The sequence below is a fragment of the Saccopteryx bilineata genome, chromosome 10, assembly GCF_036850765.1.
Source record: "Saccopteryx bilineata isolate mSacBil1 chromosome 10, mSacBil1_pri_phased_curated, whole genome shotgun sequence".
NCBI lineage: Eukaryota > Metazoa > Chordata > Mammalia > Chiroptera > Emballonuridae > Saccopteryx > Saccopteryx bilineata.
The window spans coordinates 35,333,132-35,349,784 of NC_089499.1; the positions used below are offsets into that span (position 1 = coordinate 35,333,132).

Consider the following 16,653-nt stretch of genomic DNA (forward strand, 5'->3'; position numbering starts at 1 on the left):
GCTTGTTAAAATATAGATTTCTGGGCCCTATCTGTGAAGGGGGCCACAAGTCAGTTCATATATGTCTATACTACTGTTTCCATTATTATTTCATTTATTCAGCTCAACACTATGCCTCTAATCCAGGGGTTTCCAAACTTTTTACACAGGGGGCCAGTTCACTGTCCCTCAGACCACTGGAGGGCTGCCAAATATAGTGCTCCTCTCACTGACCACCAGTGAAAGAGGTGCCCCTTCCAGAAGTGCAGTGGGGGCTGAATAAATGGCCTCAGGGGGCTGCATTGCGGCCCGTGGGCCGTAGTTTGGGGACGCCTGCTATGTGCTCAGCAGACTGCTGGGAAAATGCCATATACAAAGTGAGTTTTAAAACACTTAAGGAGCTTGCTATTTAGTAGGGAAGATAAACATATATTGAAAGTCACCTAAAACCAGAGTGAAGTTGTGTGACACTATTAAGAACTGCAGAGAAAGTTCTGAGTGAAAGCAAAGGAGAGGAGCGATCTTTCGTTTGTTCTCATTGGACATGAGAACAGGGATGGAATCTTAATTATCTTTGTACCTTTTGCCAGCAAAAAAACAACAACAAAAACTAGGTGTTTAATATATCTTGATGAACATAACTGAGAGAGAACATGGAACGTTTCCTGGAGAAATGTGTAATTTGGGTTGACAGAAAGAAAGGAAATTCTATATAGGAAACTGAAGGAGCTCAGAAATAGTGTGTGTGTGTGTGTGTGTGTGTGTGTGTGTGTGTGTGTGTGTGTGTGTGTAGTGGGTATGTGGGTGGTGAACAGCCCACTCGGGAAGAAGGGAAGGGCAGAGAACAATGAAAGAAAACCAATGTACGTTGAGAGCATTCGTCATTAGTTTGGGCTTCCTTCCAGATTGAAGTCCCAGTTAGAAATAACTAAAGATATGATTCTCCTAATCCCACTCAGAAGTAAGTAGAAATATAATACAGCCTCTTGTTCCTAACCAACTTATGGGACTATGCATTGTTCTCATGGGAAATGAAATCGTCTTGGGATCTTCCGGAGCCCACAGAAGTCTTAGGTCAGTACTCTCAAACTTTAGTATGCAAAGGAGTCTCCTGGGAGGCTTGTCAAAACACAGATTTCTGGGTCCTATCTGCAAAGTTTGATTCAGCAGGTATAGGGTAGAGCCTGAGGATCTGTACTTCTAACAAGTTTTCTGACGATGCTGATAGGTTAGTTCTATGACCATAGTTGGAGAACTACTGTTTGAGATAAATACATTGTTACCTTTCCCTCATATTTACAGCATTTCTCAAGACAGAGAGATAATCAAAAGTCATGACTGGGATGAGCAGAGCTTTTTAAAAGGCCTGTTGGAGGAGGATGCTTCAAAGATGCTTGCTTTCAGAGGCTATAATATTGCTGGAATAAGGCTGCATTAACATCCTGCTTATACATGATTATACTTTGGAAGTTCCTATTGTTAAGTGGATAGTTAGAACTCAAAACATTATTTTTCTTAGAGCAACAAAATTATAAATAGTGTTTAGGTCTCCAGTTCAGCACAAAAGCTCTGGTCACCTGGAATATATCAATGAACACAATTCTAAAATAGATAATGATAGGAAATAATACGATAGCAGTACCGATAGTTAAATCAAACATGTGTGCTTCAGTTCTACTACTACATTTTGATAAATTAAACTATATTTTAGTACATTAGGAATCTCAGTAATTGAATGACCTTTAGTCAAAGGGTAACATAGTATAGAATGAATTTTAACAAGATGAAGTGGTGCATAAAGAAGTTCTTAAAAGCTTTGTGTTTTTAAGTTGGAATTTAGTTTTGTATATTATTGTTACTTATAGAAAATAATTTATTTTACATAGGCATCTCAGCCCCTATTATGGCACTGACTTTGAACCCTTTACCAGAGAGCCTAGGCTTCAGAACTGCTGAAGAAACCCTTCTTCTGAGGTTTCTTTCCACATACGTTGGTAAAAGAGTGCCTCACGTCTGTGCTCCCCTGAAGTGAGCACCTTGTCTAAGGACAGCCACTCTGTAGGTTGGCCAGGTGTCTACGAGATGACCTGGTATAGAAGTTTTACTCATCTTGGACCATGGGAACTAACTGGACCAATCAGAACTTGAGACAGTGAAAAAGAAGGAAGCAGCTGGTTTGGGAATTGAGGTTGAAGAATGCGGAGAGAATAACAGTTGCCAGTTGCCATAACAGTAGAATGTGAGAATAAACATTTGTGTATCCCTGCTGTTTAGGAAGTTGACCAGATGACCCAGTCACTAGTGCTGCTCTGAATTCTGAATGATTTATTGTCTTAAAGTACTTAATAAGCTCTGCAAGACTTGGTAGTTCAGCTGTTCCTGGAATCCTGGGACTATAACATCCTGTATCTTCTTTTCTTTTTTTTCAGGTGAATTCCTACATTACTCACACAAACTAAAGGTCAGCAAAACTCCTTTTAATAAAGACAGTTTAACTAACATAAACTCCTATGGCAGTTCCCTAGTGATAGATTTGGCATATAGCTGATGCTTACTTTCCAATCTTCATTTCAGGTCCCTATCTGGAAAATTGGGGTAGCATTTCTCTCCTCTTCTCACTGATCACTCCCAAGTGATTAGTACAAATTTGCACAGCTTTGAATTCCTCAGAACTGAAGGCACATAAAAATGCAAGGAATTAAGTAATAGACAAAACATAAAAGAGAAAGTCAGAGTGAGAGTCAGGGAGATCAGCCCTCACCACAAAGGAAGATGCCAAGCCTTTGATGAACTGCATCTATAAATAATTAGCTCTGTCAACCTCTGTAAGGCTTTGGTCAATTGGTCCAGGTCCACTAGGAGTAATGAGGTTGAGATACATACTGCCAACGAGCTCAATTGCAACAGGAGCCAGAGAATAATGTGCTTCAGATAATCACCTTGTACTCCTGTGATGTAGAATTTTAGGGTCTGAGTACTATTCTGATGAGCACTGGTATTCTTAGATTCCTGAAATGAAAACTTAACTCACCACACCAGTCTCAAGTTAGTCATAGAAGTCTTAGTATCTTAGGTTTAACGGCAATTTGAGGCTCATTCCAGTCTGACTCTAATTTTAAGGATAAGGAAACAGGTTGTAGGAGGATGAATATCCTGATATTTATTCATGATAGCATTGCTTTTAAAGACTTGTTCTGCTTGCTCTTACTCACCTCTTCATTATAGCTTGTGGGAATGTTTATAATAAACATATCTTGTCTTATTTGATTGAATGTTACATATCTTGTCTTATTTGATTCTCTCAACAACGTTTTTTTTTTTTTTGATAGAGACAGAGAGAGTCAGAGAGAGGGACAGATAAGAACAGTCAGACAAGAAGGGAGAGAGACGAGAAACATTAAATCTTTATTGTGGCACCTTATTTGTTCATTGATTGTTTTCTTATATGTGCCTTGACCGGGGTGGGGGGCTACAGCATAGGAAGTGACCCCTTGCTCAAGACAGTGACCTTTGGGCTCAAACTAGTGACCCCACACTAAAGGTGGTGAGCCTGTGCTCAAGTTGGTGAGCCCACGCTCAAGCCAGTGACCTCAGGGTTTCAAACCTGGGTCCTCTGCATCCCAGTCTGACACTCTCTCCACTGCGCCACTGCCTGGTCAGGCTCAACAACCCTTTGAGATGGGCAGAGGTATCATTTGCATTTTCTTTTTTTTAAAAAATAATTTTATTTTTTTAATGGGGTGACATCAATAAATCAGGATACATATATTCAAAGATAACAAGTCCAGGTTATCTTGTCGTTCAATTATGTTGCATACCCATCACCCAAAGTCAGATTGTCCTCTGTCACCTTCTATCTAGTTTTCTTTGTGCCCCTCCCCCTCCCCCTTTCCCTCTCCCTTTCCCCCCTCCCCCCCCCCGTAACCACCACACTCTTATCAATGTCTCTTAGTTTCACTTTTATGTCCCACCTACGTATGGAATAATGCAGTTTCTGGTTTTTTCTGATTTACTTATTTCGCTTCGTATCATGTTATCAAGATCCCACCATTTTGCTGTAAATGTTCCGATGTCATCATTTCTTATGGCTGAGTAGTATTCCATAGTGTATATGTGCCACATCTTCTTTATCCAGTCATCTATTGATGGGCTTTTTGGTTGTTTCCATGTCCTGGCCACTCTGAACAATGCTGCAATAAACATGGGGCTTCATGTGTCTTTACGTATCAATGTTTCTGAGTTTTGGAGGTATATACCCAGTAGAGGTATTGTTGGGTCATAAGGTAGTTCTATTTTCAGTTTTTTGAGAAACTACCATACTTTCTTCCATAATGGTTGTACTACTTTACATTCCCACCAACAGTGGATGAGGGTTCCTTTTTCTCCACAGCCTCTCCAACATTTGCTATTACCTGTCTTGCTAATAATAGCTAATCAAACAGGTGTGAGGTGGTATCTCATTGCCGTTTTGATTTGCATTTCTCTAATAGCTAAAGAAGATGAGCATCTTTTCATATATCTGTTGGCCATTTGTATTTCTTCCTGGGAGAAGTGTCTGTTCATATCCTCTTCCCATTTTTTATTGGATTGTTTGTTTGTTTGTTGTTGAGTTTTATGAGTTCTTTGTATATTTTGGATATTAGGCCCTTATCTGAGCTGCTGTTTGAAAATATCATTTCCCATTTAGTTGGTTTTCTGTTTATTTTGTTATCAGTTTTTCTTGCTGAGCAAAAACTTCTTAGTCTGATGTAGTCCCATTTATTAATTTTTGCCTTCACTTCTCTTGCCTTTGGAGTCAAATTCATAAAATGCTCTTTAAAACCCAGGTCCATGAGTTGAGTACCTATGTCTTCTTCTATGTACTTAATTGTTTCAGGTCTTATGTTTAGATCTTTGATCCATTTTGAGTTAATTTTAGTACAGGGGGACAAACTGTAGTCCAGTTTCATTCTTTTGCATGTGGCTTTCCAGTTTTCCCAGCACCATTTATTGAAGAGGCTTTCTTTTCTCCATTGTGTGTTGTTGGCCCCTTTATCAAAAATTATTTGACTATATATGTGGTTTTATTTCTGGACTTTCTATTCTGTTCCATTGGTCTGAGTGTCTATTTTTCTGCCAATACCATGCTGTTTTGATTGTCGTGGCCCTATAATAGAGTTTGAAGTCAGGTATTGTAATGCCCCCAGCTTCATTCTTTTTCTTTAGGATTGCGTTGGCTATTCAGGGTTTTTTATAGTTCCATATAAATCTGATCATTTATTGCTCTATTTTTTTAAAAAATGTCATTGGAAGTTTGATGGGAATTGCATTGAATTTGTATATTGCTTTGGGTAATATAGCCATCTTGATTATATTTATTCTTCCTAGCCAAGAACAAGGTATATTCTTCCACCTCATTATATCTTTTTCAATTTCCCTTAACAATGGTTTATAGTTTTCATTATATAAGTCCTTTACATTCTTTGTTATGTTTATTCCTAAGTATTTTATTTTTTTTGTTGCAATCGTGAAGGGGATTATGTTTTTGAGTTCATTCTCAATTGTTTCATTGTTGGCATATAGAAAGGCTATTGACTTCTGTATGTTAATTTTGTATCCTGCGACCTTACTGTATTGGCTTATTGTTTCTAGTAGTCTTTTTGTGGATTCTTTGGGGTTTTTGATGTATAGGATCATATCATCTGCAAAAAGTGATACCTTTACTTCTTCTTTTCTGATATGGATGCCTTTTATTTCTTTGTCTTGTCTGATTGCTCTGGCTAGAACCTCTAGTACCACATTAAATAACAGTGGAGAGAGTGGACAACCCTGTCTTGTTCCTGATTTAAGGGGGAAAGCCTTCAGTTTAGTGTCATTTAATATGATGTTAGCTGATGGTTTATCATATATGGCCTTTATCGTGTTGAGATATTTTCCTTCTATACCCATTTTGTTGAGAGTCTTAAACATAAAATTGTGTTGTATTTTATCAAAAGCCTTTTCTGCGTCTATTGATAAGATCATGTGGTTTTTGTTCTTTGTTTTGTTGATATGGTGTATTACATTAGCCGTTTTACGTATGTTGAACCATCCTTGAGATTCTGGGATGAATACCACTTGATCATGATGTATTATTTTTTTAATATGTTGTTGTATTCGATTTGCTAGTATTTTGTTTAGTAGTTTAGCATCTGTATTCATTAGAGATATAGGTCTGTAGTTTTATTTTTTTGTGCCATCCTTGCTTGGTTTTGGTATGAGGGTTATGTTGGCCTCATAAAATGTGTTTGGAAGTATTGCTTCTTCTTCTGTTTTTTGGAAGACTTTCAGTAGAATAGGAACCAAGTCTTCTTTGAATGTTTGATAAAATTCGTTGGTATAGCCATCAGGGCCTGGACTTTTATTTTTGGGGAGGTTTTTAATGGTTTTTTCTATTTCTTCTCTACTAATAGGTCTGTTTAGGCTTTCTGCTTCTTCTTGACTCAGTCTAGGAAGGTTGTATTGTTCTAGGAATTTATCCATTTCTTCTAGGTTGTTGAATTTAGTGGCATAAAGTTTTTCATAGTATTCTACAATAATTCTTTGTATATCTACGGTGTCCGTGGTGATTTCTCCTCTTGCATTTTGGATTTTGTTTATATGAGTTCTTTCTCTTTTTTTCTTGGTAAGTCTTGCCAAGGGTTTGTCAATTTTGTTGATCTTTTCAAAGAACCAACTCCTTGTTCTATTAATTTTTTCTATAGTTTTTCTGTTCTCTAATTCATTTATTTCTGCTCTGATTTTTATTATCTCCTTTCTTCGGCTGGTTTTGGGTTGTCTTTGTTCTTCTTTCTCTAGTTCCTTAAGGTGTGAAGTTAAGTGGTTCACTTGGGCTCTCTCTTGTTTGTTCATATATGCCTGAAGTGATATGAACTTTCCTCTTATCACTGCTTTTGCTGCATCCCATAGATTCTGATATGTTGAATTGTCATTTTCATTAGTCTGTATATATCTTTTGATCTCTGCACTTATTTCTTCTTTGACCCATTCATTTTTTAAAAGTATGTTGTTTAGTTTCCACATTTTTGTGGGATTTTTTCCCTCTTTTTTTGCAGTTGAATTCTAGTTTCAAGGCTTTATGATCAGAAAATATGCTTGGCACAACTTCAATTTTTCTGAATTTGCTGATGTTGTTTTTGTGGCCCAACATATGGTCAATTCTTGAGAATGATCCATGTACACTGGAGAAAAATGTATACTCAGTCACTTTGGGATGAAATGTCCTGTAGATGTCTATCATATCCAGGTGCTCTAGTGCTTTGTTTAAGGCCACTATATCTTTGTTGATTCTCTGTTTGGATGACCGATCTAGAGGCGTCAGCAGTGTATTGAGGTCTCCAAGTATGATTGTATTTTTGTCAGTTTTTGTTTTAAAGTCAATAAGTAGCTGTCTTATATATTTTGGTGCTCCTTGGTTTGGTGCATATATATTAAGAATTGTTATGTCTTCTTGATTCAGTGTCCCCTTAGCCATTATGAAATGGCCATTTTTGTCTCTGAGTACTTTTGCTGTCTTGTAGTCAGCATTATCAGATATGAGTATTGCTACACCTGCTTTTTTTTTGGATGTTATTTGCTTGGAGTATTGTTTTCCAGCCTTTCACTTTGAATTTTTTTTTTATCCTTGTTACTTAGATGAGTTTCCTGTAGGCAGCATACAGTTGGATTTTCTTTTTTAATCCATTCTGCTACATTGTGCCTTTTTATTGGTGAGTTTAATCCGTTTACATTTAGTGTAATTATTGACACTTATGAGTTCCCTATTGCCATTTTATATCTTGCTTTCTCTTAGTTTTGTGTCTTGTTTGATCTTTCTCTTTTGTTTTTCTATCTTTTGTTTTTATTTGGTTGTATTCCAAACATCTTTCCTCTGTTGCTATCTTTTTTATCTCATGTGCTTCTGTGGTGGTTTTTTCAATGGTGGCTACCTTTGAGTAATGAAAAGGGTTCCTACCCTGTTCATTGTAGTGAACTGTTTTGTGAGTACTTTTGCACTCCATCATCCTTTGCTTCTGTTAATCTCCATCTTCTCCCCCCCCCTCTTTCTTTTTGTTGTTGTCACAGTTTAAATTTAGTTTTATTGTGTTCTTCTTGGAGCTTTTACTTGTGGCTCTGTTTTTTTTTTGTTGTTCTTTGTATCTGATTAGAGAACCCCCTTTAGTAATTCCTGGAGTGGGGGTTTTCTGATGATAAATTCCCTCATCTTTTCTGTATCTGTGAAAGTTTTTATTTCTCCTTCGTATTTGAATGATAGCTTTGATGGGTATAGTATTCGTGGCTGAAAGTTCCTCTCTTTCAGGACTTTAAATATTGGGGTCCACTCTCTTCTAGCTTGTAGAGTTTCTGCTGAGAAATCTGATGATAATCTAATGGGCCTTCCTTTATATGTTGTATTCTTCTTTTCCCTGGCTGCCTTGAGAATTTTTTTTTCGCTGTTGGTTTGTGCCAATTTCATTATGATATGCCTTGGAGTAGGTTTGTTGGGGTTAAGAAAACTCCGAGTTCTGTTTGCTTCTTGAATTTGAGGCTTTAGTTCTTTCCACAGGCTTGGGAAGTTCTCATCTATTATTTGTTTGAGTATGTTCTCCATTCCATTTTATCTCTCTTCTCCCTCTGATATACCTATTATTCTTATGTTATTCTTTTTGATGGAGTCAGATAATTCTTGTAGGGCTATCTCATTTTTTAAAAAATTTTGAGTCTCTTTCTTCTTCTCTCTGTTGTGCCTCAAGTTGCTTGTCTTCTATTTCACTAATCCTCTCTTCTATCTGACCTGTTCTATTAGCTAAGCTTGTTACTTCGTTTTTCAGCTCGTGAATTGAGTTTTTCATGTCTGTTTGATTTGTTTTTATAGTTTCAATTTCTTTGGACATATATTCTTTGTGTTCATTGAGTTGTTTTCTGAGCTCCCTAAATTGCCTTTCTGTGTTTTCTTGTATATCTCGGAGGATTTTTCGGATTTCTATCTTGAATTCTCTGTCATTTAGCTCCAAGGTTTCCAATATATTAAATTTTTTCTCCATAGATTTTTCCTCATCTAGCTGTGTTACCTCTCTTTCTTTTGTAACCATAATATTGGATTTTCTCTTCCTTAATGGCATCTGAGGGTGGTTTTGTTGATAGTATTAATGAGATTTAATATAGAATAAAAAGTTAAAAAAATAAAAAATTGAAAAGAGTTGGTTTTTTTTTAAAAAAATTAATAATGAAATAAAGAAAAATAAAATAAAATATAAATTAAAAAAAAAGGAAATTATTCCCCCCTCCTTTTTTCCTTTCCTCTCCTCTCTCCTCTTTCTTGAGAAAATCTTGTGGTGAATTGTGAATTATAACAAACAATGCCTGTAATGGAGGGCCTGAATTGGGGGAAAGTAATAAGCAAAAAAAAAAGAAAAAAAAAAGAAAAAAGAAGGGGGTATGGACCCACAAAAAGCAAATAAGGAAAAAATTTGGGTCAAGAATAAAATGATTTGCTTTTAGGTGTTGGTTGACTAAGAGTTATGATGAGAGGAATAAGAGGAAAACAGAAAAATGGGGGGGACAAATTAAAAAATTATTATTGTATTTAGTGGAACAAGAACTAGATAAAATGTAGAGCCAGGGATGGGAGCACTGCTAGTGAGTTAAAAAGGTGAAGTAATACCCCCCCCAAAATGCCACAAACATAAGTTTGAGTCCCAGATAAGATAATTTGTTTGTTATTAAGGTTTGAATGAGAGGAGATGTAAAGGAGAAAGGAAGAAACTAATATAGAGGGAGAAAAGAAAGAGAGAGAGAGAGAGAAAAAAGAGGGAACCACTAAAAGAAGAAAAAAGAAAAAAGAGGAGAGAGAGAGAGAGAAAGAGAGAGTTAAGGGTTTTGGAGTGCAACCCTCATAGAGAGAAAGTAAGAGGAAAGAAAAATTAATGGGAGATGTAACACTTATGGATAGTGTAGTTCAAAGAGAGGAGATAGTAAGACCGGCAGAGAGTTAATCGGCCAAATTGGAGGAGGAAAAAAATATCAAGAATGAAGATAAGAGAAACAAATGAACAAATATAAGAAAATGGGATAGGTTATAAAGTCTGCAGATTATTCTTGATTTTGAGAGGTTATCTTCTTGCTTTTTCTTTTCTCTCCCTCTTCCTGGTCGGTGACTCTGTACCCCGGGTTCTGCCCCTTTGGCACGCTCAGGTAGAGGTTTGCAGTTGACAAGTCTCTATGGCGATGTCATGTATTGTGCTTTAGTCTCGTTGGCAGTCGAGGCTCATTAGCATTTATAGGCTCCGACAGTGAGAGAGTCCGTGTTCCTGGAGCCTCTCTCCTAGTCTTTCCTTCCTCAATTAGTAGCCTGATAATCCAGCTATGGGGTTGCTGCTGCCTCTGCCTGGATAGTAAGAGGCTCAAAGAGCTGGCAACTCCCCACTCTATTTCCACTCAGCACAGGGCTCTGGGTAAGGCTCAGTCAGTCAGAGCTGCTAGCATAATCAGGCGGGCTTTCTGCCCACTCAAAGACCTCTGGCTCTGCCACTCTGTCCGGTAACATAGGCGGGCGCCCACTTCCGGGGCGCTTGGAGGAAACTCTCGCTCACTATCTGCGTGCGCAGACCAGGATATTCAGCCAGCAGTCTCATGCTCTGAGTGAAACACCCAACCGCATGGAAAAGTTGCAGCGTTGGAATTGGCTCTCGCTCTGTCCCCGTGCGCGGCTTTTGCAAGGTGCTGGGGCAGCCCGAGATTCCGCTTTGGCCCACACAAAGGCCCCTGACTCTGCCCCTCTGTGCAATAACACGGGCACGCACTGCCGAGGCACTCGGAGGAATCTCTCACTCACTATCTGCGCACACAGACCAGGATATGAGGCCGGCCGCGTTTCCCTCTGAGTGAATCCCCTACCAGCACAGAAAAGTTCCACCATTGGAATTAGTTCTCGCTCCCTCCCTTGCCTGGCTTTCCCAGGGCACTGTGGCTGCCCAGAGATTCCGCTTTTGGCCCACACAAAGGCCTCTGACTCTGCCTCTCTGTGGGGTAACACGGGCACCCACTCCCGGGGCTTTGGAAGAAATCTCTCGCCCACTATCTGCGCGTGCCGACCAGGAGATCGGGTAAAATGGCTGCCCCGCTTGTCTTTCTTGGTCTGGGTTTGGCGCGAGTGTTAGCTTGTATTGCCCGGGTTGCCACAGGAACAGTTTTTCCTCGGCTTTGATCTCAGTGCCACAGCCTGGTTCGGCCGTTTGTGCCGTGGCCTGGATCTATTCACCCCCTTTGCCTGCCTCAGTTTCTATATTCACAGATCCCAGAGAAAGCTGCCCTGTTTAGGTTAGTGAGGAAAGCGGAGCATTTCTTACTCCCTATTTCCTTTGCGGTTTGGTTATATATTTAGCCAATTTTTCGCTCGACCATACCTTTGGGTGTATTGCAAAACATCTGGAGGCTCCAAGGATAGGTTTTTCTGTTTCTGGTTGAAGATCTTGTTGAGTTTTGGGGGAGATTTATCGGTATCTCTTTCTACCCCGCCATTACTCTGACGTCATCTTCTCACTTGCATTTTCTAGATGAAGAGGCTATATAGTTCAGGAAGGCTAGGCTACTTTTTTGAAACCCAGATCTTCCAACTCCTGATCCAGAAGAGAAAGTCAGAGTGAGAGTCAGAGAGTTCAGCCCTCAACACAAAGAAAGATGCAAAACCTTTCCAACAACTAATATATTTGAAAACATTTTTAAACTAAAATTCAGAACAAAAATGCTGGTCTTTATCATAATCCTCAATGGCATCCCCATGACACATTCTCTGGACTATAGTAAAGTTTTATTTTTTTTGTGTGTGTGACAGAGACAGAGAGAGTCTGAGAGAGGAACAGAGAGAAAGGGAGAGAGATGAGAAGCATCAATTCTTCACTGTGGCACCTTAGTTGTTCATTGATTACTTTCTCATATGTGCCTTGACCAAGGGGCTACAGCAGACTGAGTGACCCCTTGCTTGAGCCAGTGACCTTGGGCTCAAGCTGGTGACCTTGGGGTCTCGAACCTGGGTCCTCCATGTCCCAGTACAGTGCTCTATCCACTGTGCCACAGCCTGGTCAGGCAAGGTTCATTCTTTTTTTCTCTTTTTTTTTACAGGGACAGAGAGAGAGAGTCAGAGAGAGGGATAGATAGGGATAGACAGACAGGAATATAGAGAGATGAGAAGCATCAATAATCAGTTTTTTGTTGTGACACCTTAGTTGTTCATTGATTACTTTCTCATATGTGCCTTGACTGGGGGCCTTCAGCAGACCGAGTAACCCCTCCCCTTGCTCAAGCCAGTGACCTTGGGTCCAAGCTGGTGAGCTTTTTTTTTTTTTTTTTTTGCTCAAGCCAGATGAGCTTGAGCTCAAGCTGGTAACCTCGGGGTCTCGAACCTGGTTCCTTTCGCATCCCAGTCCAACACTCTATCCACTGCGCCATCGCCTGGTCAGGCAAGGTTCATTCTTAAGAACAGTGTCTTCCTTGCATCTTTGGCTCTTGGCACAATAGTTTGCAATTATAGGAAGGCAAGTACAAATTAAGTCAGAATTTTCACTGGATTATAAACAGAGCCCTTTTGAATGGTGGTAACTTTTCTTGATTTCCAACAAACTGTTCTGAGCCTTTGCTTAATGGCTGTGACCATTTTCTCTAAAGGCTTCTGTTTATCACCAACATAAACACCACCATCATCCTATCTATCTATCTATCTATCAATCTATCTATCTATCTATCTATCTCCCTACCTACCTATCTGTCATCTATCTATCATCTATTCATTCATTCACTCATTCATTCTTTCATTCACCATTTCCTTGGCAACTACTACATGCCAGACACTGTGTTAAAGGCTAAAGATACAAAGAAAACAAGACAGGCCCTGGCCGGTTGGCTCAGCAGTAGAGTGTCGGCCTGGCGTGCGGGGGACCCGGGTTCGATTTCCGGCCAGGGCACATAGGAGAAGCGCCCATTTGCTTCTCTACCCCCCTTCCTTCTTCTCTGTCTCTCTCTTCCCCTCCTGCAGCCAAGGCTCCATTGGAGCAAAGATGGCCCGGGCGCTGGGGATGGCTCCTTGGCCTCTGCCTCAGGCGCTAGAGTGGCTCTGGTCTCAGCAGAGCGATGCCCCGGAGGGGCAGAGTATCGCCCCCTGGTGGGCAGAGCATCGCCCCTGGTGGGTGTGCCGGGTGGATCCCGGTCGGGCACATGCGGGAGTCTGTCTGACTGTCTCTCCCCATTTCCAGCTTCAGAAAAATACAAACAAAAAAAAATTTAAGAAAACAAGACATAGTGCCTATTTCCCCAGAGCTTAGAATATAGTGTGTGTACTGAAGTGAGGTGCTGAGTAGAGGTGAGGAAGAAAGGAGAGACAGGTAAACATACCAACAATTTAGCACTTGCTATGATAAATCTGAGAACAGGATACTGTGGAAACACAGAAGAAGGTTTTAAGTCAGAATGAGGGGTCAGGGAAGTCGTTTAAGGAAAAGTGGTAATCATCTTGGGGACCATCCTCTGCAAAGACCATCTGCCCTTTTGAATTTATAGGAGAGCTCTTGGTATAAGTTGGAAAGGCCTGTTTCTGTTTCTATACTATGCTATCCCAGAGAAGGAGAACTTTTAATGCAAAAGGGGGAGATCCAGAAAGAATAATAATGAAGCCTGTTGACATCTTTGCCTAAAGTTATATTTAGCTAGGACACAGCCTATCTTAAAGATATCTAATAATTCATTTATAGAGAAGCAAAGAGTTCCAATGAAATTGAGTGACATCACAAAGACAGGCAGCCATTTATTGGGAAAACTTAAACCCGAGTCTGCTGAGCAGCCCTCCCCCCATATGTTTTCCTTTACATTACAAATAGGCTCTTTTGTCTTTGCTTTCTGTGCATACTGACAAGCCAAAAAGAGTTTGGCTTCATATAGTCCTGATACTGTTCAGTTGCATAGCAATCGGGATGCTAAGTTTCCCTTTGATCTTATTTTAATCAAAAACAGAGCAGCGACTGGTTTTATATAAATATAGACAAGGCCTGTCTGATAGGATTTGAAAAATCACTCGCTAAAAGATCCCTCTGCTCCTAAAATATTTCTCTCTCAGGGGCTAGAGTGTTCACCAACAGCATGTAGTGTATGGCACATCATACATTCTTGTGAGAGTCCTGCTACAGGGGGACACAAGACCTTGAGATGGGCTCTGTCTAGGACCTGCTAGGTAGTAAAGTCACCCTGCTTCTTTTTCTTGTAGTGTAAAAGTCAAGCCCTCCCTGGAAGCACATCCTAGAACTATGATTGACACAGCTGTGGGGAAGATTAGTTTTCTTTCTGCAGTTGGGTGATAAGAAGAAAGGAAAACCATTGTGGATAATTTGATGTGAACGAGAGGGAGCTGTGTGGCAGGGAGAACTCTGATAGCCCATGTGATTGCATGGTGAAGTTGGCACTGGGTGGGTAGGGAAGGTGCTGGCAGAGAGTTAACCAAGTGGCGCTGGCTGTCAGTTTATGACATTTGCAGAGTCAGTCAACATACCCCAGCTGTGAAGAACACAATATGGCAGGTACTGTGGGGAGAAGTGTAAAAGGCAGAAGAGAAGATAATTCACAACTATTGAACTCTGCCTTCTGTATGCAGTGAAATACACACACACAATCCTATTACATTCTCCAAACAACATAGAAACTTTTGACTGAACAGGTTCTGGGAAGCTAAGTGACTTAACCAAGTTAAAAGAAAGGTGTACTTAATTTCCAAGGCCAGCTTGTTTCATTCAGTTAGTATTGCCTATCTTTGCCAAATAATAAAAACCACTTGGGGGTGTTTATTGCACATGTAATTCCTAGGCCCCTGGCAAGACTTCAAATCAGAATGTCTACATTAGGTGTCTGAGAATCTTCATTTTTTTTTTTTTTTGTATTTTTTTGAAGCTGGAAACGGGGAGAGACAGTCAGACAGACTCCCGCATGCGCCCGACCGGGATCCACCCAGCAACGCCCACCAGAGGCGATGCTCTGCCCACCAGGGGGCGATGCTCTGCCCCTCCGGGGTGTCGCTCTGCCGTGACCAGAGCCACTCTAGTGCCTGGGGCAGAGGCCAAGGAGCCATCCCCAGCGCCCGGGCCATCTTTGCTCCAATGGAGCCTTGGCTGCGGGAGGGGAAGAGAGAGACAGAGAGGAAGGAATGGGGGGTGAAGAAGCAAATGGGCGCTTCTCCTATGTGCCCTGTCCGGGAATCGAACCCGGGTCCCCCGCACGCCAGGCCAACGCTCTACCGCTGAGCCAACAGGCCAGGGCCGAGAATCTTCATTTTTAATATGCACCCCAGGTAGTTCTTAGGATCAGGTCATTTTGGGAAACCCTGTAATATATCATGCTGCCTTAACAAGTGGCATGAAGTTGAAGAAAAAAGGGGAGGGGTTAGAGAGAGATTAAGAAGATAGAATTGACAGGTCTTGGCTGTAATTACAGGAAAGCAAAGTCTTCAGTCACTGATAAAACATTTTCTGTCCAAAATTCTGTGAGCTGTAAATCCCTGTATTGCAACGAAATCCTATTCTAACCAGGGCAAAAGCAGTGAATGGCCATTCCACCATGTTCCTTTGGGACCAGGAGAGCTTAAACCAGAGCATGCAGTATGCAGGTGTCCTGACTCGGTTGCAGAATGTGTTGGGGACAATTTTCAAAATACTCACAGGTGGAAAGAAATGTAAAAAGGTTTCTGGGAGAGCAACAAACTATCACATCCCTGTTTTTAGAACACAAAAGTTACTTTAATCATTTGGTTGACTTAAAAAATGATGATGATGATGTATTACAATGACATGATTTAAAGAGAGAGTTTCTTGGAGTAAGAAATTATTTCAAAGTTCTAAAAGGTTTTTAAATTGACAAATTTGTGCTTGGGTAAATCCTTTTCCTTTTAGTACAGTGGGTCATTTTTCCTGAGCCCTTGGGTCCTGAGTTACTCAATACTGGTAGGCCAGATAAATGCTAATTTTTTGGCCTTTGGTGAAGATACCACCTATGGTAGGCAGATCAATGGTTCTTCAATGATATCTGCATCCTAATCCTAGGGACTCTGCAGATGTGATTAGGTTAGGGATTGGAAGATTGGAAGATTATCCTGGATTACTCTGGTGGGCCTAGTGTGATCACAGAGTCTTTATAAGGGGAAGGCAAAAGGACCAGAATCAAAAAAGGAAATATTAAAGGCAGATGTCAGAAAGATGTGATTGCTAGAAAGGGGTCATGAGACAAGGAATGTAGGTAGCCTCTAGAAGCTGTTAAAGGCAAGGACATTGATTCTCCCCTAGAACCTCCAGGAGGGATGCAGCTCTGTTGACACTGGTATTTTAGCCTTAGAGAGGGATTTCTGACATCTAGAAGATAAACAAATATGTGTTGTTTTAAGCCACCAGGTTTGTAGTAAGCTGTTAAAACAGAAATAGCAAACCAATACACCTTCTTCAAGTGGCTTTATCTATTATTTCCATTATAGAGTAAGAAGGCTCTGTGGCCAAGTAGGATCCTTAGGAAAAACCAGCACAGGGGGCAGATTAAGACCCAAGTTTAAAGTCTATGGTATTGACTCTGATTTAAAACCATCATTGGTCATAAAACCCTAATTTCCTCCTAGTCTTTGAAATCCACAGAGTTTCTATTCTTTATAATCACCAG

General features: G+C 40.3%; 1 protein-coding gene across 5 annotated transcripts in view; it reads right to left on the reverse strand.

Annotated features, from left to right (window-relative positions):
* Positions 1-16,653, reverse strand: part of CPNE4 (copine 4) — a 531,556-nt gene that overhangs the window by 84,634 nt on the left and 430,269 nt on the right. The window lies entirely within an intron of this gene.